This window comes from Artibeus jamaicensis, unplaced genomic scaffold, assembly GCF_021234435.1.
Source record: "Artibeus jamaicensis isolate MK-2021 breed Jamaican fruit bat unplaced genomic scaffold, CSHL_Jam_final scaffold_916, whole genome shotgun sequence".
NCBI classification, from domain to species: Eukaryota; Metazoa; Chordata; class Mammalia; order Chiroptera; family Phyllostomidae; genus Artibeus; species Artibeus jamaicensis.
The window spans coordinates 8,119,322-8,146,804 of NW_026522059.1; the positions used below are offsets into that span (position 1 = coordinate 8,119,322).

The 27,483-nt window shown below is 49.8% G+C and overlaps 1 long non-coding RNA gene across 2 annotated transcripts in view; it reads right to left on the bottom strand.

Moving 5' to 3' along the window:
- Nucleotides 1-2,892: 2,892 nt before the first annotated feature.
- LOC119064851 (uncharacterized) overlaps nucleotides 2,893-27,483 on the bottom strand; it is a 150,579-nt gene continuing 125,988 nt past the window's right edge. The window contains exons 3-4 of one of the 2 annotated variants that reach the window (XR_008390758.1): nucleotides 25,875-26,009; nucleotides 2,893-3,634 (exon numbers count right to left, since the gene is read on the bottom strand). This is a non-coding gene — a long non-coding RNA (uncharacterized LOC119064851). The remainder of the gene's footprint in view (nucleotides 3,635-25,874; nucleotides 26,010-27,483) is intronic. The other variant, XR_005085495.2, reaches the window with a different exon arrangement.

A 27,483-nucleotide genomic window follows, 5' to 3' on the forward strand; every position in this document is an offset into this window, starting at 1 on the left:
ACCTCGGGCATGGGACCTGTCCCTGAGCCTCAGTGACTGGAGTGTTCAGTAAACGACACTGGCCAGCAAGCACGTCAGCACATTGGCAGCAGGGTAAGCCCACAACGTAGGGTCCTGTCCCCAGCAAAATGCTCTTCCAACTTCACGTGGCCAGCTCCCAGGGGAAATCACCGCCACATGGGACAGAAGCCTGGTACCTTCTAAGTGCTGGACAGGGGGTGGGGGTGGGGTTGTCACTATTGCAGGAGAGCACAAAGGGGGCGGCAGGGGGGAGCGATGGTCATGTAACTTGAGGGGCAACATGCAACCTTCCCTGGGCCACAGGGGCAGAGCTGGAAACCAGATTCCGCCCACCTGCAGACCCAACTTGCACCCAGCTCCAAAGGTAGGCACACCTACCCCCTCCACTGAGGGTCTCGTGTTATTCCTGGAGATGACAGCCACACATAAATGGGCAGGCAGTGGGGGCTGCACAGCACCTTGTGAACAAGAGTCATAGCAGGAGGCCCATAGGAGAGCTTGAGGTCAGGGACCAGGAGGGACCAAAAAGCAAGGGGAGGGAGGGACCAGGAGGTGGCAGGAAAGGAGCCTCCGAGCACAGGCCTGGGGTCAGGGGCCTGGACTCCACTCCAAGCCCTGCCACCCCTTCCATAGGTAAGGGACTGTCGTATCTCCTCGAATGACTTCTCAGTCGGCGAGGGCACTGGAGCCAAGGGCCCACCAGCTCACTCCTTTCCCACCACACGCCATGACTCTGGACTGGAGGGCAGCTGGGAGGAGAGAGCTGTAAGGAGAAGGCTGCCGTCTGAGCTTTTCCCTCTGAAGGAGGAGCAGACCACCAGGCAGGTCTGGGTGCCCCCAGAGCCCTCCCAGGAGGTGCACCAGCTCCTGACCCCAACTGACCTACCACACCTGGTCTCAGCAGGAGGTCACGTGGCCTGAGGAGAGCAAGGCCAAGTCACCGGAGGCCACCTTGGGCCCCCTGCTTCCTGTGGACCTTGGGGAGAACCATTTCACCTCTGGGGATCCCAGCTTCCGCAGTGTAATACAGGGGCAAATGGGACCTGCCTCAAAGATCGACACCGCGCTCGGTTGAGCTGAAGCCAAAGGCAGCTCATGGAACTGTTCGATCCTTTCCAGCCACTCTGATCCTGTTTGAGCACAAATCCCAGAGAGAATCCCGCGTGTTCCTTAATGTCTGTAAGCACCAAGGAACGAATGAGAAAGAAGTCTGGATTTTTAGAGGAGAGACCTGGCTTCCAGTCTCTGCTCAGATGCCTCTTCTACCTGCAGGCACTGGACAAGTCACTCCGCCTCTCTTGGCCTCAGTTAACTCACCTGTCAAATGGGGCTATTAGTAATGCTTCATTCACAGGGTGTGGGAGGTCTGCACGGGTAAGCTAGTGTATGTGAAAGCACTTTGCACGCCACGAAGCTCTCACACGTAGGTTACTGTAGAGCTCTTATGGAGGCAGGAATCCCCTGGTTGTAAGAAGGGCCCTATAGCCAGTCTCTCATGTGGTTCCAACAGGAAGGAGCTGTACTGAAACTCAGGGAGGATTTCAATCATTCCTCCTGCCTCATTAAAGGCAGATGGTGTGTCGCTGGAGGTTCTGGCCCGAACTCCAGCAAACACTTCCTGACGTGGCAAAGAGGTGGGGAAGGGTGTGCAGCAGGATGTTTGGAGGAGCCACCGAGGGGGCATCTCTGCCCCCCAGGGCTGAAGGAGCTTCTGGGCCCCTTTCCAGAGTTTGTCCCGTGCACACTAGCCAGGCCGCCTGCCTTCCCCCTCGGGGTTACCTTAGGTGATGGTGAGATTATTACCTGCTTGTCAGGTAGATGAGAGAGGGCAAAAGCTCCTCAGAGAAGGTGCCAGCCCCAGCAGCTGGTCCCCGAGGCTGGGAACGCCAAGGGCCCAAGAGAAAGCATCCTGCTTCCTCTCTGGACCCGCTGAGCAAACAGGAGGATGGCAGGTGCCTGAGGCGGCTGGCCAAGCAGGGCTTCTGCCCGCCGCTCCCTCCGCCTCCTGCCCAGCCAGTGCTAGCCTGAGCCAAGGCCCAGTAACCTTCCTGGCCTGGCCCTGCTCTGAGCTGGCAGGTGGGAGGATGGGCATGTCGGTACTCAAATGGGGGATTCCCTCCACAGCTCCTTGGCGGGGTGGAAGCAGCATATCCCAGGGGCTCTGGGGCTGTATAGTGCTCTAGGTTGCTTATTTAAAGGAGCTGATGTGGAGCCCAGAAACTTACCAACAAAGCATCTCAGTGATGCCCACTGATCCGTGCGATCCCAAACAGACTCACCAAGGGCGGGCCTTGGAAGGTATGTCACATAACCTGGTCAAACTGTGCAACCTTGGGCCAGCCACACCCCTACTCCTGGGGGAATCTGCCTGGGTATCCGCTGAGGTCCCTGGAGGGTGTGATGGGCTTTAAAAGAAGCTGCCCTGCTGGCAGGAAGCCCTGCCCCTAAGAGCTCATGTTCCTGCCTCCTCAGCTGCACTCCCAGTAATGCACCCGATGCCTCTGAGAAAAGGGCTTTCATGGGTCAGATGGAAGGGGCGATTTCTCCTTTGCAGTGGGGAGCAAACGAGAATGGCCAAAAAGTACCGCAGGGAGGGCATGTGCCCAAAATATAGGGGCTGACCTTAAGGTAGCTCACCTACAGTGAGTTCTGAAACCAGTATCTGTGTCGAACTGTTCCCTTCCCCATCCCCTCCATACCCCCCTCCCCACCCCAGAAGGAACATGGATAGCAGGCTTGCCTTGAGGGTTAAGACCCAAAGTATTCAGCAGATCAGCAGAAACTACAGTTCTGTTCAAAACTAGGACTTCAGCTACTCCGCTACCCAACACACACACACACACACACACACACACACACACACACACACACACATACACACACACACACTTTTTCTCTCTCTCCCATTCACTGCCTCACTCACTCTATTACTTGTCCAACAAATGGCACCTCTGCTGTAACAGAAAACCAAGTGAATGGGGACCAGCAGCGATCCCAGCTGAACAGAGAGACGTTCAAGAGTAGAGGAAGCAGGCAAGGTTAGATGCTGAACGCATTCACAGAGGGGCTGCCAGAGTTGTCCTTATTGGCCCAGTCATTCAACCAAAGGGACCTGATATACCAGACAATACACTGAGTGCCAGGTAACCCCTGCCCTTACAGAATTCAAGACATCAAATAGTTATTCTTGATATTCCCATCACATTTATCACTAAAAAAATGCTGTGTAACAACAAAACCTCAGTGGCACAAGCACTAAGTGTCCATGCACCTGGGTGGCCAGGCAGGCAGCTCGGATGGTCTTGGCTGGGCTCACACACGGGTCTGGGAGTGGCTGGTGGTCGGCTGGTCTCGCTCAGAGGATTAGAGCACCATCGTTATGTTCTACATGTCTCTCATCCTTTTCTGGGAGCTGGAAGGCTAGCTCAGAACGTCCTTCTCTTGGTGATGGCAGAAGTCCAACAGTGCAAATGGAAATGCTTTTTCAAAGTTCTGCTTGCAATGTGTCTGTTAATACCCCCGTGGACCAAGCAAGTCCTGTAATCCAGTCCAGCATCAGAGAAGCAGGAGCGGCTGAAGAGGCGGGGCCAGGTCATCAGTTCACCACGCCACACTGTGGAGGGAAAAGGGAGGTTTGTATAATTCTGTTACTTATACAAGTTACTGAGCCAAATGCTCCAGACAGGATTTGAACTCAGGCTGTTTTGGACTGTGCTAAGCCCTGTGCCTAAGGCGTAGGCACAAAGGAGAGGCAATGATCACATGGGGCACCAGCAAAGTGAACCTGATACCAGACTTGGCCCTGCCAGGGAATATTCCGGTGCACTTTGGGTCTGGATGGCCTTTGTGAATGCAGGGAAACACCCACCTTGGCCAAGACTTGCAGGCTGGGAACTGACACAGGTTCTGGCCATCAGACACTCCCCTTTCCCCAATGAGATCAAATAGCAATGAGTTAAGTAGCTGGAATCAACCGGCAACCCTACTTGGGAGAGTGAGCATGAATTAAGCAGTTCCACAGAAAGGAATGCAATCCTCCCTGTGTTTTCAAGCATCACAAATCCTGGATAAAAGTCAAGCAAAGGCTCCCAGTCAACTGATCTACCCACTTTCCATCCCCACCCGCAAAGTCCTTATTTCGCTGGGGCGGGAGGGCGTGCAATAAAACACCTCTGCGCAGGGGCTGCAGCCCTGCCGTCCCTCATGGGCCGAGATCAGGGGAAAAGGCCATGCAGGGATCCACACTGACACCCGGCATCCGATTCAGTGGTTCTGGGCTGGGGCCAGGAGCCAATATTTTTAACAAACACCCCAGATGACTCAAATACAAGCCTCCTCAGATCACATTTTGAGCACCTTCTGCCCAATGATGTGCAGGTGTCATCACTCTGTGCCCTGCAGAGATCATGCTCGTGGGGAAACAGGTTCACAAAAATGTGAGTGAACACACATGCCCATGTGCACACTCACGCATGTACACGGACAGAGATGAGGGCCTGTAACAACAGTAGCTAACTTCCCACTTCCCGTGGCAAGCCTTATTTTAAGCCTGTACACACATTATCACACCTAAGCCTCCCAATAATTTTGTGAGGCGGGGCACACTTTTATCGCCACTTTTCAGAGGAGGAAAGTCAGGCCCAGAGAAGCCAAATATCCAAAGTTCCAGAGCTAGTAAGCCGGGAGGTCCAGATGCACCAGCGGACACGCTGACTTCGGAGTGCAGGTGCCCGCCAGAAGTTCAGCCTCTCCCGCAGCGTGACCGTGTAAAGAAGAGAGTGAACTTGCTGAACTTGCCTTGTGGTCTCGGTTAAGCAAAACTGCTGAGATCATTAACACTTTCGCAGAAGCCTTTTCAATGGGGAATGACTCTGTTACATTACCTCATTTTTTTCTGCTCACCTTCTCAAGCCAGCTTCCACCATTCTCTGTCCTCTACCATCTGGGGGCAGCCAGGGAGTGGCGGCGTGCTGGGGGGAAACCACAAGAAAGGTGGCTTCCCCTGGATCTACTGTATGCACCCAGGTGAGGAGCCTGCCCTCCTCACACAGCCCTGTTGGGGCTATGCACCCCCCTTTTGCAGACAAAAAAACTGACGGAGCCTCAGAAAGGTTAAGCCACTCATCCATAGCCACACAGCCAGTCCAAAGCCCAGCCCTATATTCAAACTTCAGTCTTGTCTAATCTAGAGCCCAAGCTCTCGCCTCTTCTAAAATGTGACTCATGAGCCTGTGTCAAGGCTCTTGGGGGTTTGAAGAAAATGTCAACACCCAGGCTCAAAAATGTAATGACCATCTTTACTGGAGGGAAAGAAACTTCCTGTGCAGTTATTAAAAGTCAGGAGGAGGGACGGGGGTAGCACTGGGAATAGGAAACATGCAGCTTCCCAGCAGAAGGGGCGTTCTGGCGCCAAGGAGATGCACACTTCGGGGCGGGGTGGGCCTGCATACAGCCACCAATGCCAGGGCCACCACAGAGGCCCCTGGGCTGGCGCTGGTTATGTAGGCAACTCACTGTGGACACAGCTTCTGAGGATGGGGACGGGCCTGCAGCCAGCAGCCAGCAGGACAGACACTTTGGCAAACTTCTTTAGGATGGAATATGGAAAGATTTTTTTTCCCCTCCCTACCCCATGTTTCCGCAGCTTGGAGAAAAATAGTAGGGAAAAAAGAAAGAAAGAGAATGGGCCTCCCTACCTGAAAAGACCATAATAACTCACAAATGGAAAATCCACAGACCGAAGATGAAATTCTAAGGAAAATATCACCATTTGCTGACTCGGGCCTGTGCGAGTAGCTCAAGCAGACTTGACTGTCATCCGTCTTGTGTGGCAACAGTGGGGTGTGGGGGGGCCAGGTCAGGGGTCCTGCTTGTGGTAGAAGAAAGACCTGCCTGGAATGAGGAGCCCTGGGCCCCTGAGTCCTCTGCACCCAATGGGCTTTGATGAGATTGACTTTGGACTTGGTCATTTCACTTAGGAAGAATCTGCAAAGTAGGAATCATCCTTGTCACCAGCCTCAAGTCTCTCCGAGGGGAACATCTTTGAAACTGTAAAGTCTTGTGCATGTATGAAGTGTTAAAAGTAGTAACGAGCAGGGAACCAGAGCAATAATGCTCTGATTGTCACCCAGGGACAGAGGGTTGTTCTCCTTCTGCTGAATGAAACAAATGGTAGCTGTGGAGGGAAGTTTGACAGGCACAATGCCAAAGGTGCTAGAGCTAAACTACATGGGTGGAAAATTGGGCTCTACTATGGACTAGCTGTGTGACCTCGAGTTAATCACTTAACCTCTCTGTGCCCCGGTTTCCTCATTCATAAACAGTAGCGACTAATAGTCCCCACTTCAGAGCACCATTGTAAGGATTAAATGACCTGATTCACGGGACTCAATATGTATTAGCTATTATTATAAAACTGGTAATATAATAAATACTATATCATAAATAGTAAAATACTACTCACCAAGGTTTGGGCTATCTTTGAACAGAACACATTCAGCTCCTACAAACAGAAATGCTGTTGCAGAAGGAATGTACTAAAAATACTGGAAGTATCTGAAGATCTCAGAGGCAACCATTTTTAAGTAATTCAAAATAAACTCACTGAATAATCATTTAAGAGGCATTTTCATGAGCAACAGTAGGCAATATGCCTAATATAGTAAAACGTCCCTAATGTTCCATTGCTTCTCTCCTTCATCCTGACATCCCATGACTAGGTTGTGAGCACGGGTGATGGGTGTCACTATGGTAAGGCACTGGGGGAGGAAAGGGAGGAAGGGAGGAGGCCCTAAAAGCAACTACAGTCTGATGGGGACCTGTGCATCACACCTATAAATAGTTGCAATACCTCTGGGGACTCCGTGGGGGCTTCAGGAATGAGATGGCCCTAAAGGAATGGTAGAGCTGTAAGACGTGGCGCTGGGAGGGCTGGCTGTGCAAGGGGGCAAGGGCAGAAGGCAGAAGCCCAGAGGGAGTCCTGAGAAACGCAGGTGCAGAGGCAGGCTCCTGTCCCAACTGAGGACTCAGAATTCTTGGCTGAAGGGTTTGCACTGGATTCAGTGGGAACGTGAGAACCACAGATGCCTGTACCTGAGAGCAAGTGATGTGGGCAAAGTGAGCTTCAGGAAGGTGTGTCTTTGTGCAGGGTGGAGGATGGTGGGAACAGGGCAGGCTTGGAAGTGGGGACATGCCTTAGGAAGCAACCACAGCATCCAGGAGGTCTGACATGGGGAGCTAAACCCCACAGTGTGGTGGTAAAATCCCCTGAGTGATGACTATAGATGCCACAGGAGATGAACCGTCTGGAAGATGGTGGAATCACCTCATTCAGGAGAGCTGGGAAAAGCTGGGTGGGGATGTGTCAAAAAGGAGACACTTGGTCCCTTCCCTACCCTCCTCACCCATGGTTTCATTTTCCATGGTTTCGGTTACCTGTGGCCAACTGTGGACCAAAAATATTAAATGGAAGATCCCAGAAATAAACGATTCATGAGTTTTAAATGGCCTGTCAGTCTGAGTAGAGTGATGAACTCTCCTGCTGTCCCTCTCCATCCTGCCCAGGATGAGAATCATCCCTTTGTCCTACATCTCCACACTGGGCACTCTACCTGCCCATTAGCCTCTCAGTCCCTCGGTTATCAGATCAGTGGTCACAGTGTTACACCACCTGTCCATATGACCTTTATTTCACTGCATAATGGCCCCAAAGCACATGAGCAGTGATGCTGGCGATTCGGATCCACCAAAGAGATGCCAATATGTGCTTCCTTTAAGTAAAAAGGTGAGAGTTCCTAACTTAACAAGGCATTGTATCACCTCACACCATCACAAGAAGGGTGAGTGTAATACAGTTAGATGTGAGAGAGAGAGACCACATTCACGTAACTTTCATTACAGGGCACTGTTACCATCCTTCTATTGTGCTATTAGTTATTATGGGTAACTCCCTCCTGTGTCTAATTACAAATTCAGCTTTATCGTAGATATGTACGTGTAGGAAAAACCAGAGTGCACACAGGGATCGGTAAGCTCTGCAGTTTCAGGAACCCCCGGAAGGTCTTGGGACGTGTGTCCTGCGGATGAGGGGCTCTCTTACATTCTCAGCCAGAACCCGTGTCCCCAACCACCGCCAGTTTTCTGCGGCTGCTGTAACCAATCACGGCAGATTTAGAAGTTGCAACAGCACACACACTTTGATTTCCCCATAGTTTCACAGGTCAGAATCGAGAGGTGGCTTGGCTGGCTCTCTGCCCCAGACTGGATGCAAGGTGTCAGCTGCGTGGGAGGGGGGCTATGGGTGGGACCCACCAGCTTATCCATTCATGCCCTTGGCCAAATTAAGTTCCCTGCATTGTAGGATTCAGGTTTGTTTCTTTGCTGGCAGTCAGCTGGGGGCCACCTTTAGATAGTAGAGTCCTCCCTCCAGTCTTACATGTGGACCCCTACACTTCAGAGGCAGTACCAACACCCCAACTCCCCCTGATCCCTAGAATCTCTCTGACTCTCTGCATAAACCTTAATTATACCTGCAAAGTCCCTTTGCCATGCAAGGTCACCCTTTCATAGGCATCACCCCAGAGATTGGGAGGGTGGGGAACATTGTCGGGTGGCATTCTGCCTACCAGAGCTTCTCTGCATCTCCACAGGAAGCTGGTAGACATCTCACGAAAAATAATAAGGCGTGGTGAGCACAATTGTGGATGACAGCCCTGTGCTCTGAGGAATCCTGTGGAGGCACTTTGCCCAGCCTCGGGGAGGGAGCACAGGGGACAGGGAGATGTCAGGAGAGGTTTCCCAGAGGAAAAGTGAGATAATCTAACAGAACCTGAACACGAGCTGGAGTGAAGGGGGCTGCTTAGCCTACAGATTATTAGAGTAGCACGTTTAGAAGAAGCCAGGAACTGGAATAAACCCTGAGGAAACACGCCAGGTCTGACATGTGGACAGTGTTGCCGCAGCCAGCCACCTGGCACGCTAAGAACTGCTGTCGCCCCCCCCCCCTCCTGCAGGGGGTGATTCCACCCTTCCAAGAACCTTCCAGAAACAACACGGTGGACCTCCGTGGAAACCCTATCATGTGAAGGTGGGGAGCTGAATCTGCAGGTGCTGGCCTGGGAAGAGGTCTGTGACACAGGAAATGAAAATGACATGCTGACTAACTTATGTAGCAGAGTGCCAATTTCCCAAAAGAAAAAAGAAAGCAATCAAATTGTGAGCACCCACTGGTTTCTAAAAGCTAATTGTTAAATAGTCAAGAATTCAGCTACTGGTTTTTAAACCTTTGGTAGCCTGAAATCAGCCGTGGTGGGATTTCACCATGGAAATCAACAAACCTACAATTTGGGGCTTTTATTCCATCCTGAGAGGCTGAACAGTACACCACTGGGTTTGCATGAATTTCCAGATAACCGGGACTATTATCTCGGGAAGAGGTGGGATGGCTTTCACAGTGGGGTCGGTAAGCTCCCTTCCTTATATTATTTTTTAAATTGGTGCATGATTTTTCATTATTTCCCCGATATAAAAAATGCTGAACATAAAACAAAGGCCAGCCTGCTGTAGTCCCCATTTCCAAGGCTCTCTGCCCTACAGGTGACTGCAGCATCCTGAGCATGGCACTTGCCCCCAGCTGGGCCAGGTCCAGTGTGCTCTGATGTTCCTAGGCGGACAGGAACCTCCGCCCCACAGTAGGCTGCCGGTCACTGACCACACTGCTGGGAACCGGGCAGCCCAGGCCAGTTAGATGGCCGAGGTCCTCCCAGGAGGCGGGGCACGCCTCCTTTGGGAAAAGAGTTTCGTCAGCTGCAGACTGAAACGCAGACTTCAAGCCTCATCTGCTACCATCATTATGAATCATACATGGATTGCCAAGGAACAGGAGAGCCAGCCCTTGCCCTTGTGATGTTAGATCCAGAGGATTTTAACGGGGTGGTAGAGTTGGGGACCAACTCTATACCACACACAGCAACACCAACCACTCACCTGGCCAGTGGGAGGCTTTCTCATTCGTAATGCCCTGGGTAGCACACTCATTATAGCCCATGCAGCACAGGTCTGAGGAGGTGGGCTCCCGCCCAGCAGGCTGGATGGAGGCTGGTTCATAGACCAGCTGAGCCTCCCCCAGGCAGACACGCCCTGAGTTACCCTGCGCTCACTGTGTTTTCACCTGGCGAACAGCTCAGTGTCTTCCCTCTGGCGTTTCTCCTGCGCATCAGCTCAGAGCCACACTGCCGAGGGTTTCCAGGAGCCTCACGGTAGAGACAGAGGCCCAGGCGGACAGCTGCCCACCTCTTCGAGAGAACCTCCACTGAGCCCCCGCCCGGCTGCCTGGCACAGAACAGCTGGTCACGGCATGACTGCTGATCTGTGAGCCATTCAAATTCTCTGAACTTTTATCACATTTTTGTTTCTCTGTTCATTGCGCCTCGTTAACAATTTGCCTCCCATCCTTGTGTTTCATTAGGTAACCCTTTTTAACCACCACTGTGATGTTTAAACATCTGAATAATCCATACCCTGCGTGTGCTGCAGTTCTTGGAATGCAGTCCTGCATTCTCTGCAATTGCAGCTATTTCTGATTTTTCACTGTTATAAATACCGCTACAGCCAATATCTTTGTGCATAAGCACAACAGGATTCTGAGAAGTAACTCTGAAACACGCCTCCCTGTTTTCAGTTGTTACGAACTCCCAGAATAGGCACAGGTCGGTCACACACGGCATCATCCCTGACATGGGGAAATGAGAACCCCAGCGACGGAGCCCCTGTCTGACAGGCAACAGGCTGAGGACGCTGTCACCATAAAGGAGGGAGTGCGTGTCCAGGTCTATTTACTGAGCTGAAAACCTAAGGAGGAGGCAGCTAACATAATTCTTACTCTATCATGAACTAGACAGCAGAAATGTCGGGGTCTCATGAACCTACCCACTCCCTCTCTTACTATCCCCACTGCCCTGACATGGGCACTGTGTCCCATGTCCCAACACTGTGACATGGTCCCTCTCTCATGGCCTGGGAGGTGGCCATATGCAAAGTTTAGAAAAACAGCAGTCTCGGAGTGTGATCTAGGGTGGAGGCCTTCATCAAGAGCAGGACCTTGGACTTGAGGCCAGCTGAGTTTGCGCTGACTCCATCCGTCTTCTGACCTGCTAAGCCTCCGTTTTTCCATCTACAGGCAGGTGGGGTGATAGCCAGATGATGTCTCGAGTGCCCTTTCTATGAGGTTCTGAAGCCCAAGTAGACTGAAGGGAGCTGCCAACCCAAGAAAGGCAGGTGCCTACTCTCACCTGGACTGGCACCGCTGGTCCTTCAGATCCCACACAGCACTGGAGTTCTGATTCTGGAAATTTCTACTGTCTAGCCTAGATGACTGCATTGTGTCACCCATGTGGACAAATATGCCCAGTTCTCCCCAGCAGAATGCAAGTGAAGTGACTATATGCCACTTGCAGGACAAGGTACTTAAGATGTGGCTTCACCTTCTCTACCCTTCTTTGCCCCTCTGCCAACTGGATGGATTTCAAGGTCCTTGAAATATGGCAGACCAACCACAGGGAAGAGGCCTGTCTTCCAATGCACAAAGAAGCACCACCCACTGACCAGTACCCATCCCCCTTGGGATATTTTATAAGAAATAGACTTTAAATTCTTTGTGCTGAGTTACTAAATATTAAGGTTTTACGTGTTCCAGCATCTAAAGTTACTCGAATGAAACAGTCCCACCATATTACTGTGGATGCTAGAGGAGGAAACTGAGATGCCAAGTGGTAGATAAAACTTAACAGAATCACGATCCAGGAAAGTGCTGCTTCCCACTAGTTTTTCGATAGCTTGTCAAGTCCATGGTCTTTCCATAGTGCCCAGCTACCACCATACTGAGAGTTCTTCATGTGCTCTGAGAGTCCAGGTGAACAGGGTTCGGGGAAAATACTCTGAAAAGTACAAGGCACTCTAAAAATAACCACACTGCACTTGCCATCAGCCTTCCCATCCTGTCCACTGTCCTTTTTCTTAGCCAGATTCAGTCCGTCCAGAACTTGATTTCCCATGGAAACAGAGAAAGCCAATACAGTAGCGGACATCACTAACTGTTCTCAAAGCCTTCTCATTACTTTGAATGGAATAAAAATAAATAAGTAAATAAATCCTCTCCATCCCCTGGGTCCCTATCTGCTTTCTCTTCCATTCATTCTGAGCACCACCCACACACAGCCAGACATGGCCAGGTTGCTCACAGAAGCCAAAGAAGTTACCAGAAATGAGTCCTGCGTTTGACAGTGGGGCCAAAAGTGCAGCGGGGGGCATTTCAAGGTCCTCACTTCCCTGCTTGTAATTAGTCAGCTTCCAGCAATGATGAGATCTGAGGACATCACAAGACAGTGACCTTCTTGGGCAGCTCTAATGGGACAGCACCGACCATGAGACCCTAGGTTGTGAGCCTTGACTGACCGCTTCAAATCACTAGGTACCCTTCCAATTAGACATGAAGAAAGGTAGTCTGTCCAGTCACTCTCTGTGCATTTGTTGTATACCTACTGTGGGTCGCCTTGAAAAACTAGGTTTAATGAGACTCGTAGACATGTTTATTTCAGGTGCACGCATTTTCAGGGGCCCACTACTCTTGGGATTCCCGTTCCTCCCGGGACCGACAGCTATCACAGCAGTCATATTGGTCCATGATGATGTGCACTTAGACAGCTCTCTTTCCCAAAGGCTGTGAGGATGTCTGTCAAGGTCTGTGTGACCCAGTCTACATAGATTCTTGGGATGTGTTGCCTGAACTGAATTGAGCCAAAGGAAGGATAGAAGGGAGGGAATATAAGAATGAACAAAACTCATTGCCCAAGCCCAAGATGGTAGATAAATATTGAGAGTAGATAGGTAAGGAATTACAGAATTTCTGAAAACCTTGTCATTTCTTTTATCACATGTATTGAAAGATGGTTATTATTGTTATCAAAAGATTGAATTTTTTCCCTTCTTTCCCATCATTTGGTTAAAAAAAACAGTGTTTCCGTTAATGAAATCAGCAGATATCTCATATTTTATATGCTTTTGAGCTCTGTGATTTATTATTGGTATACTTCATTATTAGCTTGACTATGACATTTGATAAAATGCTGGTATGTATGAATCGTAGTTCAACCACATATTTATAATGTCTGGGACTATGTGGCTATGATTCAGTGGGAGAAATAATTTGGCACTGGTGACTAGCCTGCAAAAACCTAGTGTAAGAGCTTAACTATCTAAGTGAATAGTGAAATAAAAATAAAAAGAGCTTGGACCAACCTTAGCTTCCGTTTCCTAGATAAACCTGGCTGTGGATGTCAGACCCCCCGGCCCACACTGAGCACCTGAACCTCACCAGATGATTGGAAGGAAGAAGGACTCAATGCATGAGAGTGCTCAGTGCTTTGCCCAGTACAACAAGGACTCAATACAGACACATCTATCTTCTATTTTTATTATTATCACCACCATTATAATCATTACTGAGGTAGCGCCCATGGAGATGCCGTGCCAGAATAAGGCAAGAACTTAGCAAAAACTGGATCCATCACTTAGGCATTACAAGAGGTGATGGGGCAGCCCAGTGAGCACAAGGAAGCAGGATCCATTCGGGAGAATGAACCCCAAAGGGACTGCGGAGAATGGAGCAGAAGGGGGACAGTCCCCTCAGGAGCTCACTCAGCGAGCACACCAAGGCCTGCTGGAAGAACATTACCTAGTGGTGAGTGAGGAAGCGAAAGTAGTCAATGTTTGTAAGCTCCTGACATGCAGCAGATCCTTCAAGAGATGTTAGGTTTGCTCTTACTTTTCCCTTCTTAGATCAAGGAGTATCTGCTCTGAAATGGGAAAACAGGCCTATGTATAAAAATAAATCCACCTAAATGAAAATTTACATTAACTACAAAAGCCGAGTCATCATTAAAAATTCCTGAGAGGAACTGATGACGGTTCACTAATTAATTGGGTTCAGTGCTATCAAGCACCACTTAACGAGGGATTGCTCCTTAGAGGAGCAAATATGGTGACTATCACTTGGCTTATTTCTAATTTGCACTCCTCTGGGGAGAGCACAAGGCTACACGCTTAGGAATAAAGCCCTCCCTAATGTTTTCAAGGGCAAACAATTGCCAGCTTCCTTAGATAAAGGGAAGATGAGTCAGCCAAAGTCATTGTCAACCAGCAGGAACCATAGGCCACCTTTGTGTCTACAAGGAACAGACTTTAAGCATCAGATACAGGGATATGGATAGTGGAGTACAGAAATAGGTGAGTTTCCAATGAGTAAGAACATTTTCATGGTACTGCCTGGGCGGGAAAATACAAGGGAAATTGAGCTGAAGACTTCAGAACTAAACACACATGCAGGAAGCACAGTTACACACAAAAACCACACACTTATGACTTTTCCACTATAACATTAAAACACACTTTTTGTTTTAAAAAAATTACAAAGTAAAATCTCCCACTTTTTTGCATCTTCAAACCACATTTCCCCAAAATGTCTGTTAACAGGAAGTACATACCTTTCACAGAATTTCTCCCATGCATAGAGAAATATGCATTTGTGCTGCCTAAATTTGACAAAAGTGGGCCAATTCTGTACTAAATATACTATCACTATTCTTCCTCAATTAACCGATTATGGTCTGTCCAGAAGACATCTAGCCATGTAATATGAAAAATAGAGTCGTTTACTGAAGAAGATACAAGATAGAAGAAACACTATATACAGGACAATGACACCTCAGTCCCCTTCAAATTTGATGCAGATTTGTTGCTCTACTTGCTCAGTCACTTTGAATGCGATGACCACACAGTACACATGCTCACTCAGTGGCATCTACCGCCCCCACTGAGTAGTACAGTGAAGTCATCATTGTTCACACATGCACATTCCAGTCCACTCTCCTTGGCTGCCAGGTCACACTGATGTCATGAAACTGTTCTTGTTATATTAACAGTGGTTGGACATTTTCTGGACCGACTTTCATATATATATTTTTTTTGTGTGTACATACATGTATATACATATATACATGTATACATACACATACAATTTATCTTGGTTGTGTTTAAAATGCTTTACTATTCTTTTTGAAATAATTTCACACCCAAAAAAGGAGTTAAAAATACACTGAATTCTCATGGCCATGCAATTTCTGAATATTGCTATCTTGTATAATCACACTATACTTATCATATTTTATCAGGAAATGAACATTAATAATACACATGAAGGCCTGTATTATTATAAAACATACAAAATTTTAAAGCATTTTAGAACAAAGAAACAAAGTAAACACAAATAGGAGTTGTAACATTTTCTTGCACCCTGTTGTGGGTTAAACTGTAGCCTCTGAAGATGTATTGAAGGGCTCACCTCAATACCTGTGAACCTGACCTTACTGGGAAATAGGGTCTTTGCAGAAGTCATCAAGGGAAGACAGAGTCGTTGGATCAGGGTGGACCTCACCCTTACAAGAAAAGAGAAATTTGGACACAGACACCCAGAAAAGAAGATCATGTGAGGAGGGGAGCAGAAACTAGCATGGTCGAGTACAGGCTAAGGAAGGCCAAGGACTGCCAGCGTCCCCTGAAGCGAGGAGAGAGGAAGGGAAGGACTCCGCCTCAGCATTTTCAGACAGAACACAGTCTCGATGACACGGTGATATCAGGCTTCCGGCCTCCAGAGCCGAGAGAGGTGATTTCTGTTGTTTTTAGCCACATTGTTTGTGGCACGTCATTACGGCAGCCTCGCAAGCTAACACAAACCCCAATACATTGGCACCGCCCCCCGTGGAAGGCTCCGAGAAAAGATGAAAATGGTGACTGGAAAATGGAAGGCACAGCCAAAGCTGTGTTTTTGATACAGTGGGATCATCGCGTTGACCGTCATCACTGAGCATTCCCGAGGAGCGTCATGATTTGTAACATCACGCCGTGAGACACATCGCGTTTCAGCCTTGGAGTGACAGCAAGATTGTCAGGCAGGGGAGTTCGGACGAGGACGTGGTGGTCAGGCACCAGGGGGAGATCACAGCAGACACGCTCCGCAGCAAGCAGCAGCCGTGGTGAGTGTGAAGTGTGACAGGGAGCCGGCCCGAGGGCAGCGCCGGCAGCAGGCGGGTGCAGAGGAAACTCCCCAAGAAGCACGCGGCCCACGCTTTCTCCCCCGCCAGCCTCACTTCCCCCTGTCAGCATGAGCCAAGTTTATTTTGACAAGGCTGTTGTTTCCACCCACATGGGCACACACCCCTGCTGACACCGAGGAGCCCAGCCCACCCTGGGGACCAGTATTCATTGTGGAAAACCCAAAGCATCACCTCCACGAGTGGCAGATGAGCCCCCCGGGGCACACCCATGCTTGTGGGCAGACAGGGAGTGTACAATGCAGAGCTTCCCGGTAGGGGCTGCAGGTGGTGGTGGGAGGGGGGCAGCAGCACCGGGGGCCTCGAAGCAACGAGCTTGGAAAACCTGCGCCAAGCTCCACTGAGCAAAGGAGACAAGGCTAGGAAACACAGAAATACACCTTGTGTGTTAATGAGGCTTCACCATGGGGAGAGACAACACACCGGCTGCTTTTCAGATAAGAAGGAACCATTTACTGAAAAGGCAGAAGGGGGCCCCGAGGGATCCGAGAAGCAGTGGTCTGCACAGAGTGAGCACATCCCTTTAGGGAATGGGGTGTGCAGTGAGGTTATCAGAACTGAGAAACCTGGTAGACCCTGCTGAGTCCTGACTGGGGATGTCACCTCTGCGAGCAGCCAATGAAGCTGGTTCCCAGAGGGTGGGACCAAAAACCCCTGCAAACTGGAAGCCACTGCTGCTTTGGGGACCAAGGGCTGCTGCCAGGGGAAGAAGTGCTGCTATAGTGACAATGCCAGGAACAGCAGGCAAATCAGAAGGAGCGAGGCCGCCTTCTCCCCCAGCTCCCAGTCTCCCTTGGAGGCACAGATGAGGCCTCACTGGGCCAGCAGCCCTTCGGGACCACAGTGAGTGGCCACAGACTGGCCACTGCAACCTTTCTTTACACTGGCCATGCACAGGGGCAATCACCAAATTTACACACTAGCCAGACACAGACCCTGGGTGATCAGACAAGACACTGGCCATGTGTCCGGGCTCCTCACCAGCCTCACATGCCTTCCAGACCCCCCACCAATCTCTGCGGTCTGCCCATCAGGCCCATATCACTTATTTATAGTGCCTGCATGGCCCCTGTAGACAACTGAGTGAGATGCCTGGGAGAAGGGGAGGTGAGGTAGGGGATTCTGTGTTGTACGTGAACTTCATTCGCACTCAGTGCACATGAGGTTCCAGAAGGCATGTGTCTCGTCTACCCCATTAATCCCCCCACAAACTCCAAAACAGAGTGGATGAGCCGCTTCCTCAGTTGAGGGGGCAGGTCATGCGAGGCACTGCCCAGGTGATATCTATTTGGGAACAAGCAGAGAATTTTTTAAAAGATGGGTGCGCTCCTGATGGGGTAAGCCCAGGGGACTCCAGGAGTGTGGGGTGGGGAAGACAGTAGGTAGTTGGGGTGACGTGGGAGAGAGGACTGTAGAGAAGCCTCCCCCCATACTCCAGAGAAGCCAGACGAGAGACCGGCTAAGAGGCCAGAGAGGGCACACAGGCCTGGGACCACGAAGCCCTCCAATCTGCAAGCACTTCTGGGCAGCACGCGTTTCTGAGTGTCGGCCCAAGGGCATCCAACTCATCCTGGTTGCTGCTCCTGAGACCACACTGCCCACGGGGGCAAGTCCAGCGTTCTCAGTGTCTTGCTGTGCTCAGCCCATGTGGACTTTCACACCTTGCCATTCATTACCTTCTCTTGCCAACCAACCTGGGCGAGAAAACAGGTCTATTCAAAACTGTGTGGAGTGTGTTAAGGGATTAGAGCTGGACATCAGCAGGGACTCGTGGTTAGTTTGATATGGTACAGAAGAATACCTATGGGGATATGTTTACATATGTGTATTATACACGTGGGTTAGTATACATACACACATTTCATTGTTTTGTCAGTTGAGAAGGCCTAGAAAAATGATACCCCAGGAACAATGAGCACAACTAGCACCAGTATCTTGGCTTCTAAAACCATTCGGCAATCAAATGAATCAGAGCCCCTTGGGGAAATGAGCCAATTTAGGTCTGGGGAGGGTAATACTCAAGATGAGCCTGGAGCATCTTTTGGTGCCAGAAAGCTAAAAACAGCTAAAAAGAAAAAAACCCCACAATCATAAGGGCATATCAAAAGGACACAAGAGCCACCTGAAATTGTGCTCAATGGCCAAAGCTGGAAAAATCTGAGCTTCATAAACGAGTAAAGTCATATTGGATTGTAATCCAAAGTGTATAATATATATTCATGATTCATAAGTAAATAAATGGGGGAGAGAAATCTCACATGGATAAGAATTCTAAAGAGTGTGTGTAGATTCTCCAGTAAAGGAGAGCACACCCCCTGTAAGTACGGGGTGTATATGGTGACATCCTTCCAAGCATATGGTTGGGGGGATTTGGGCAGAGAGGGTATCATGACAGAGGAGAAATCTGACAAACAGAACCACAGCCAGGCAATCAAGGTGTACATCAACAGTGATCGGTCAAACACAATGATAGTAAAGAGTGTTGTACAATGTGAGGGAAACTGCGCTTTGCCTCTGTGCTCTTATTCCAAAGCCCCATCACCCCAGCATGATGAGAAAAGCATCAGGCAAATGCGAACAGGGGGCATTCTACAAATATGAGACCAGAACCCCTCAACACTGTCAAGGTCATCAAAAACAAGGGATGTCTGGGAAACTGTCACAATTGAGAGGAACCTCGGGAGACCCAGTGACTAAATGTCATACAGTGTACTGGGTGGGACCCTGGAACAGAAAAAGGCATCAGGTAAAAACTAAGGAAATCTTTAAAAAGTATGAACTGCAGCAAATAATAATGTCACGAATATTGATCATTAATTATAACAAATGTGCCACGCTGATTTAAAATGTCAGTAGCAGAGAAAACTACATGGGAGGGTGTATGGATCCATTCTAAATTACCTTCACAATTTTTCAGTAACATCTAGAACTGTTCTAAAAGTAAAGTTTGTGTTTAAAAACTGTGGAGAGTGTGTGTAGCAGAGTGGAAGCGTAGGGGGTGCAGGTAGGTAATGGTGACATCTGGAACACATTCTCCAATTTGCTCCTCATTACAACTAGCTCATACTGTTCCCAGTGAACTCACTTTAGCAGCCCAAACATGAAATTGGCATCCATGTGAAATGTATGAGCAGGGCAGGGTTTAGAAACCATGGTAGCCCTCCAGTCCCCTGCGTTCAATTATAGCTGGGGAAAATGAGGTTCAAAGACCCAAAGCAAATGGCTAATGAATATGTCAGCTCAGCACCCACTGGTAAAGCATCTGAGGTGTGTGTCTTTGAGGATTCATAGACCATAATATCACTGAGTCCTCGGAAAAGCCCGCTCTGCAGAGGAAGGATCTCAGGCTCAGAGCACTAAGAGTGGCAAGAGCAGGGACCTGGGCTCAGGGCTCAGGGCTCCTTCCCAGTGTCCTGTGCAATGCCCCCCACCCCCACCCCACAGCCAGTCACCTTCCCAGTTTCCTCCCATTCCAGCGAGGGCGGGATTGATGCTCAGGGAAGAAGGGAGCTCAGGGAGGATGGCACCTTAATTGTATTTTCTCTTTCTTTTTCCTTTTCTTATTTCTATTTTTATGAAAGGTTTCCTTAACCCAATGTTTTTAAAGCCCCCCCACTCTGATCTCTCACAAGTGTGAAGCCAGGGTACCTGGGCTCTGCAACAGCAGAAAAATGCAGTATGAGCCTTTGAGGGCAAACATCATACCTTGCCAGGACAGGTCAGTTTTCTAGTTTTACGGTTTCATCTTTGGAGGGAAAAAAAATTCTCAGGATGCCTCGCCTCCCAACAATGGATATTTTCATCATAAAGGCACCTACTATGACCAGCTCTGGGAGAATGACAAAAGGGGAGAGAAATGGGCTTGGAGCAGAAGACGGTGAAGTCCAGTGAAGACCAGTCTTCACTCAGCAGCAATGGGAGCTGCACCTTAGCTGTGCAGGGCTTCTCAAAGCCACCGTCCCCTGAGGGAGCCCCACTGTGCGCAATGTGGGGCTCTGTCCTGTATTGCATTGCACTGGAGAGAACCTGGAGCCCAAGCTGGGAGGTCACCTGGAGGGACTAGGAGGCGTCTCGGGATGATGGTAAGAGGCATTTAGAAACACACTACAGGATGGAGTGTCCTGGGATATGTAGCCCTTGCTTCACTTTAGCAAGTGGTCCTCTCATTAATAAAAGCTTTTAAATGTTAGCCTTGAGTTTAAAAAAGAAAAGAACTTGAAATGACATAGAAGCACATTATACCGGAATGTACTTCATACTAGTGCTTCACACTGAAGCACATACTAGTGCATTCCAGACACAGATTCCTGCCTCTGCTATCTTGGGCACATTGGTCCATCTCCAGCCTCTGATATGCTCCACAGCGTAAATGAGATAGTATATGGAAAGTGCTGGGAACATCATGAAAATACATCTGTGCAACTATGATTTCTACTGTTCCTACTGGGAGTGTTAATAGTGGTATTTTCATCACCATACTAGTACCCACCACCACCCATGCTCCTATAAGGACCATAATTTATGAGTGGTGCCTAATAAATAGTACTTGCTAGAATTTCCAACCTTAGCTATGCTGGGAGGCAAATGGGTAGGTTGACTGAAAGAATGCATGAGTAAAAAATGACCTTTGAAGAAGGCAATCAGGAGTCCTGAGCTGTCTCTTTCCAGGGGCCCGATGCTGTGGCCACGGGATATTCAGTAAGGACCTAATTTTGTCTGAACAAGGAAGAGAGGAAGAGTGAAAACCATCCCTAGGGCCCAGCATAGGAAACTCCTGAAAGTCAGGATCCAGACAAAACAGGCCAGCAGTAGCTCTCGTGGTGATTTGATTCAAACTCCTTGTTTTAAAGATGGGGTTAAAAGTGAAGGTTAAAAGTATCAGCCGACACTCACACTCAAAGAGTGGCTTTGAGGCTAAGGCCAGCAAACTGCCCCACATGGCCTGCACCGTGCATCCTCTATGTTTGTGGGCTCACATTACAGAGCAAGACATCAGAGGCTGCACAGCTTACCCAGTAGACATCTACTGTCCCACAGTCCTGGAGGCTAGATCAAGTTCTAGCTGATGCAGTTTCTAGTGAGAACTCTCTTCCTGGTTCACAGACAGACACTTTCTTGCTGTGTCCTCACACAGCAGAGAGAGAGAGAGAGAGAGATTGCTCTGTGGTGTCTCCTCTTACAAGGATGATTACCAGTGCTATCAGATCAGGGCCCTACCCTTGTGTTAGGAACACAGCCTATGAATCTGGGATGGGAGATGAGCGGGCACAGATGTTAAGCCTGTAACACTGCAAATACAGTTATTTGACTACACCGTCTCCCCCCGTATCTGCTCTGCTGTCTCCCCACAGCTGGCACAGCACCTGGCTCAGAGTGGGAAAGTGGCAGAGGACAGGCAGGGAGGGAACTGCTACAGCATGCCAGTCATCTGCCAGTCAACCCACAGGTGCTGGGGAGGTGGACAGGATGGGACAGACCCCGAGCCAGGCAGACAGCACAGCCCATTCTCAGCAGAACGTTTCCCCCAGGAGGCACAGCAGGCCGACAGATCCTCATCCTCAGAAAAAAACAAACAGAGCTTGGAGAGGGGCAAAGGGAGACAGCAGAGAATAAAGAAGAGGAGAAGGAAAGAGGGAGAGACAGATGAAGCAGTGAGGGGCAGCAAGGACAGAGTCCAGATGTGTCTGTGATAAGGGTGAGGTGGGTGCAAGTCTGGGTGCCTGGATCGCCAGCTAACAGGGAGGTCTCATCAATGCCATCGCTCGGAGTCTCCAATCCATTCATCTGTGAAGTATGGTGTCTTAGCTCAGGCTGCTATAAGATATCAGAGACTAGGCAACTTAAACAATAGCAGTTTATTTCCCACTGTTCTGGAAGCTGGAAGTACCAGATCAAGGTGTCGGCAGAGTCAGTTCCTGGTTTACGGAAAGCCATCTCTTGTGGCCTCTGATTGTAGAGACCAGAGAGAAGCCACTATCCGGTTTCTCTTCTCATAAAGTCATTAATCCCATCATGGAGGCTCCACCCTCATGACCTTGATCTAGTCACCTCCCAAAGGCCCCACCTCCTAGTGACATCACATTGGGGACGAGACACGCACATGCGGCGCATAGAAACAGGGCGCCATAAAGCCAGGTTGTCTCAGGATTTTCTTCAGAGCAAGAATGGGGACTTTTCTCCGCTTTCTTCCAGCTGCTGCACACCGTGGTACACGGCAGATGGAATACAAGAAAGGAGAAAGAACGAGAAAGAGAAAGTGCTCAGCAGGCAGTGGGCTTATGTTTCTCCCAAAGCAGATTGAGGCTTGAAGTTCTTTCTGAATCGTTTCTGCCTTGCTAGCCCAAACTCAGGGCCCTGCAATTCAGTCAATCCAAGGAAGCCTGGCCCAGCACATCCTGGGCGCCTGCCATGATGTCCAACACTGGGGCGAGGGTGAGGACAAGACCCAGAGCCTTCCCTCAAGATATTTCCAGTCCAGGGAGAAGCCAGATGCTGTTTCTGAAGACAGAACGAACCCACTGGGGAGATAATGGAAGATGAAGGTTCCGAAGTCCAGCCTTTAATATTAGCTTAATAACTGTTGGTCATAATAACTGAGGCACTCACTCATTCACTGTGTGGCCAGCTGCTAGACAAGTGGGACAGGAAGAAAGCCAGCAATGGTTTCGTATTTGGAGGTGACTCGGCCACCACTCCCCACTCTGCACGAGCTCATGGTAGGCACCACTGAGGAAGCTCAGTGTCCTCTGGTGTGACCAATTTTATCAGAAGAAACAAAATTAAGCACGCTTTCCCCTAGACTTACGTATTTCTCCTCTGCATTTGCTCTCATGTTTACACATTAATTATGCTGCCTACGCTACTAAAAATAAACTCCGAATCAAATGCAATGAGCCAAAAACCTCAATATGAAACCACAAGGAGTAATAACAAAATGAGCCAATACTAGAGGTGTATTAAAAAGACATTTCCGTTTCAAGTGTAGAGCTCTGAGTGGGCTGGAGTATTTTTTGTGTGAAGGACACCGAATACAGGAAGCAACCTTTACACACGTACCTGTGGCTAAAGACCTGGGCTGGCCCCTGGCCCCAGCAGGCAGGAGCCATCAGACACCCCCAGACCAAGGACCAAAAGGGGCAGCCACACAGGAACCAAGAGATGCTCAGGGGAGGCAGGGTCAAGAGAAGGGTCGAAGAGCAAGGTGGGGGATCAAAGCCAAGAAGCCAACCTTCTGTGCCTGTCCCAGGAGGGCCCTGGATGATAGAGTAACACTGAGAAGGTTGGGACCCAGACAGGTAAGCAGGTGGAAGAGGGGAGACCGGTCCATTCTGCAGCTGAGAAAAGAGAGCTTGGAAAGAAGTAAAGGACTTGCCCAGGGTCATGGAGGAGTGGAAAGTGGTGCTGGAGTGGAATCCAGGTTACCAGTGCCTCTGTTCCATAGCGGGAGGAGTCAAATGGCCCAGGCTCATTCACGGGAAAGGTGCAGGTGCCCTGCTATTGGCGTGCAGCCCAGGTGAGTTGATTTCTAAGCAGGGATGCAGAGGGACAGGTTCCCAGTGGGAGAGCCATGCCCTTAGGACGAGAAGAGCCACAGGCACAAGGACCAACGCTTGGCTCAGTGTCACAGCCCCCATCACAGACCAGCCTTGCCCCGAAAGTGTGCTGGACTGTGCAGCTCTGAATCTCAGCACCTGCCCCTGCTCTGCCTGTTCTCACAGCTGAATTCTAGGGACATTCCTCTCCCGTCATCCTCAGACAGACCTGCCAAGTTTCTCCTCCATTCACAGAATGCAGGTCACCCTGCCCACTTCTGCAGCCACAGCACCCAGAGACAGCTCTTCCAGCTTTCAGGTCCTCTACCGCAGTGACTATGGTCCCACCTACCCTTTCTCCCCAACGGGAACAGCTATTCCAGCCTTCCAGGCACTACAGGGAGTGGAGATCCTGGGCTGTTGCAGGTCTGCGTCTGCTCCTGCTCCCAAAGCCCACTGCCCAGGTTGGGAGCATGGACTCTAGGACCAGCTGAGCATCTGAAGGCCAAAAAAGGGCATGCAGCTTGTGCACAAGAAGTCCTGTCAGTGGTCCTCACTGCAGAAGAGTTCTGACACCAGAAGTGGGAAATTAGATACTGAAATGCACAGGAATGGGGAAGGCGTGCACAGAGGTGTAGAGTAGGCTAGAAAGGCTTCATAACTGCACAACTGCTAACAGGTTTTACTTGCATGTATCTTGCAAGGGCCTTAAGAGGCTGCACACAGGCCTCCCACACACCTGGTGAGCTTGGAGTGTGCTGTGTGTGCATCAGGCCCCCAATCTTGTCTGAAGGGCGAGGTCTCATGCTCTCCACCCCTGTGTGTCCTGCGATGACACAGGTACCACATTAGTCCGATTTTCTGCTCCCCTCCCAGTTCTGCCTTCCCTGGCTTTCTTCTTGCCAATCCACCTTTCTCCCCCACGTTTCTGTCCATGCATAGTTTTCAAGTTTGTGGTAGGCACCATTCTCCTTTTTTCACATTATTTAGTCTTCTCAACATCTCCTTAAAAAGAATCGCAACTGACCTCATTCCCTGCTCTAAATCTTTACAAACGCCCTTCTTTCATTCTCCCCAAGCTCTCTCTTTCCCTCCTTTCCAGTGACTCATTCGTTTGTTCTTTCAGTGTACACAATGGCAGACCCAACCCTGGGGTGTGGGGACCTAGGAGAGAGTCCTCGCTGGAACAAGCTCACCAGCAATGGGGGCAGAGGCAGGGGAGGGAAAAGAAACCACTTGGAGTAAAGGAGGCAGGTTGAAATCCCTGGCTGCAGTCGGGAGGAGGGAGAGGAGGAAGGAAGTGACCCTGCTCAGGGTGAGGGTCCGCATACCAGGGGCAAGGTGATTCACAGGCTTTAGCAACGCAAATGGCAGGTGAAAGGCAGAAAGAAGAACAGACTGGGAACTTCAACATACCCTGCTGCATGGAAGGACCTCTAAAAGGTACAAATCAATAAATTTAAAAGAAAAAAAACACTCTCATTTTGGCACATTTCCTCCTCACTGCCAAGCAGCATGCTAAGTGAGCTCCTTATCTCCACTGTCTCTTTCAATACCCACAACATCCTCCTGAGATAGGCACTAATAAGATCCCTATTTCACAAATGAGGACACCAAGGCTTAGAGAAGCTGAGTGACTGGCCTAAGGGGAAGCAAGTAGCCAGAGCAGAAGCTGCGTCTGCCTGGAGCCCTGGCCTTCCTGTCTCACCTCCGCCTCAGGCAGCCTCAGACCTTCGGGCCTGGAGCCAGCAGTTCCGGGAGGTGGGAAGGGAGGAATCGATCACCTGCTAGACGCCCCCAGAGGCCTTCTGACCTAATCACTAACCCCCAGAGCACTCTCCCGTGTCTCCCTGGTAGTGTCTAACAGGCCTTAACAGGACAGCTGGAGCACCCGACCCAGACAGGAGGGCAGAGGTGGGGGACTCCCTCGGCTGGACAGGAGACAGAGCTCCAGAGGTACAAGATATGGATGACCAAGCCGCCCCACCAGGCCCTGTGTATCAGGGTGAGGTGACAGAAAGCTGAAGTCCCAAGCACCATGGACCAGCAAAGGAAGCCAAACTGAGATGTCAAGAACCACAACCCCAGTGTGTTGCAGATCGCCAATTCCAAAAGCCATTTTTAGTCCCATAAGGCTTAAGAGGAAAAATTCCCTTACCTGACTTTTCCAGATCTCAAGGCATTATAATTTTAGTTCAGGGAACGCCAGTTCTCACATCCCTCTGAAGTGTTGAATGGATAAGTGTGGGTTTTTTTTCCAGATTAAAGGCACCTACCTCCAGGTAACAGGATTCTGGAAATACATAAGAAAAGGACAGAGAACTATTAGTATCAATGCCCACAGCGGGTATTTCATTCATTTAAATAATAAATTCATTTACTATGTGCTAAATGAGAAGCAGCAAAGAGCAGGCATTTACTGAGCAACTATGATGTGTCAAGGACTGTGATAAATATTTAAATACATTAGGCCATTTAATCCCATGAGATTGATTTTGATAGCTCTCTATATTTCAGAAATCAAATAAGAGGCTAGGCCAGACAGGATGGTCAGACCTTTCTGACTGCCAAGCCCTCACCCTTCTATCCCATTTCCCTTCCCCACTAAAGCCAGCACGCATGGGATTCCAGGAATTCTGGCCAGAGGGCACTGAGACACCTTCCTAATTACGTCATTCTGAGAATGGCCAGTCCCTGGTGCCTAAGGTGTGGGGATTGTGTAAACCCTGGGAGCTGTATCAGATTAACTTCACTGCAACTTTTATCTGCTCTGCGACCCACACTGTCATCCTGTAACATGCAATCAGTGAAAATCATGAATTACTCAGGGGACCCCCCCCAGCCTCAAAAAGTCACCAGGGATTCTTATCCTAACTGATCATTGAGACAGCTACATGAGGTGGCCAAAAGGGGTAAGGCAGTGTGGGGAACGGGGTGAGAGGGCCACCCCTGGTCTTACAAGTTCTGGGAGGACCACCTAAGATACCCTGGAGCAGGACCAATGCTCAGCAGGGTGAGCTCAGACACTGACTACCTCTCCTTCAAGGGATGCAGTGGCACCCCAGAATATCACCCTATCTCCTCACAACAGAGTGATCCTTCCAGGACTCCGCCCCCCCCCACACACACACACACACACAAACTCCACCAGATCTTGGAAGCCAAATCATGAAGAAGATGGAACTCCGTGAACACAGACTCAGAAGAAAAAAGACTGACCAGTTCAGAAGGGGAATTTGCCCTCAATTCTGGAAACAGCTAGAGAAAAATTCTTGCCCTGGCCCCAAGGACAGGGGCCAGGTGGCTTGAATTCCCCACCGTCAATTCCCTCCCTCCTCCAGGAAAAGTTGGCCACAATTTGCGTCCCTGAGGCCCTCTGGTTGCCCTATGCCTCCCTTGGATGTGCCAGTGTCACGGGGGCCAAACAACACTTCTCCCTTGGAGCACTGTCACTCGGACCCACCCAGTGCTCCTCCTTCAGAGTACCAGCTCCCAGCAGGAGAGAGGGGGGATGCCCCCTCGCTGGGAGAAGTCCCCTTGGCAGACAGTGTGCTCAGAAAGATGCCCTCCTCAGCACACCCAGCCTCCCAGGCTTCTCAGGCATTTTGCCTGGAAAAGAAAGGTGCTTGTTCCTTATTGTCAAAATGCATTGGCTTGATTACCCCAAAGGGCAGCCTCCCAGCTTCCTGGGGACTCTCTGTCAGGCTGCCTGAGTTAGCACCCCAGTTCTACTGAAAACATCTTTTTTTGGAGCCTGAGCAAGCTAC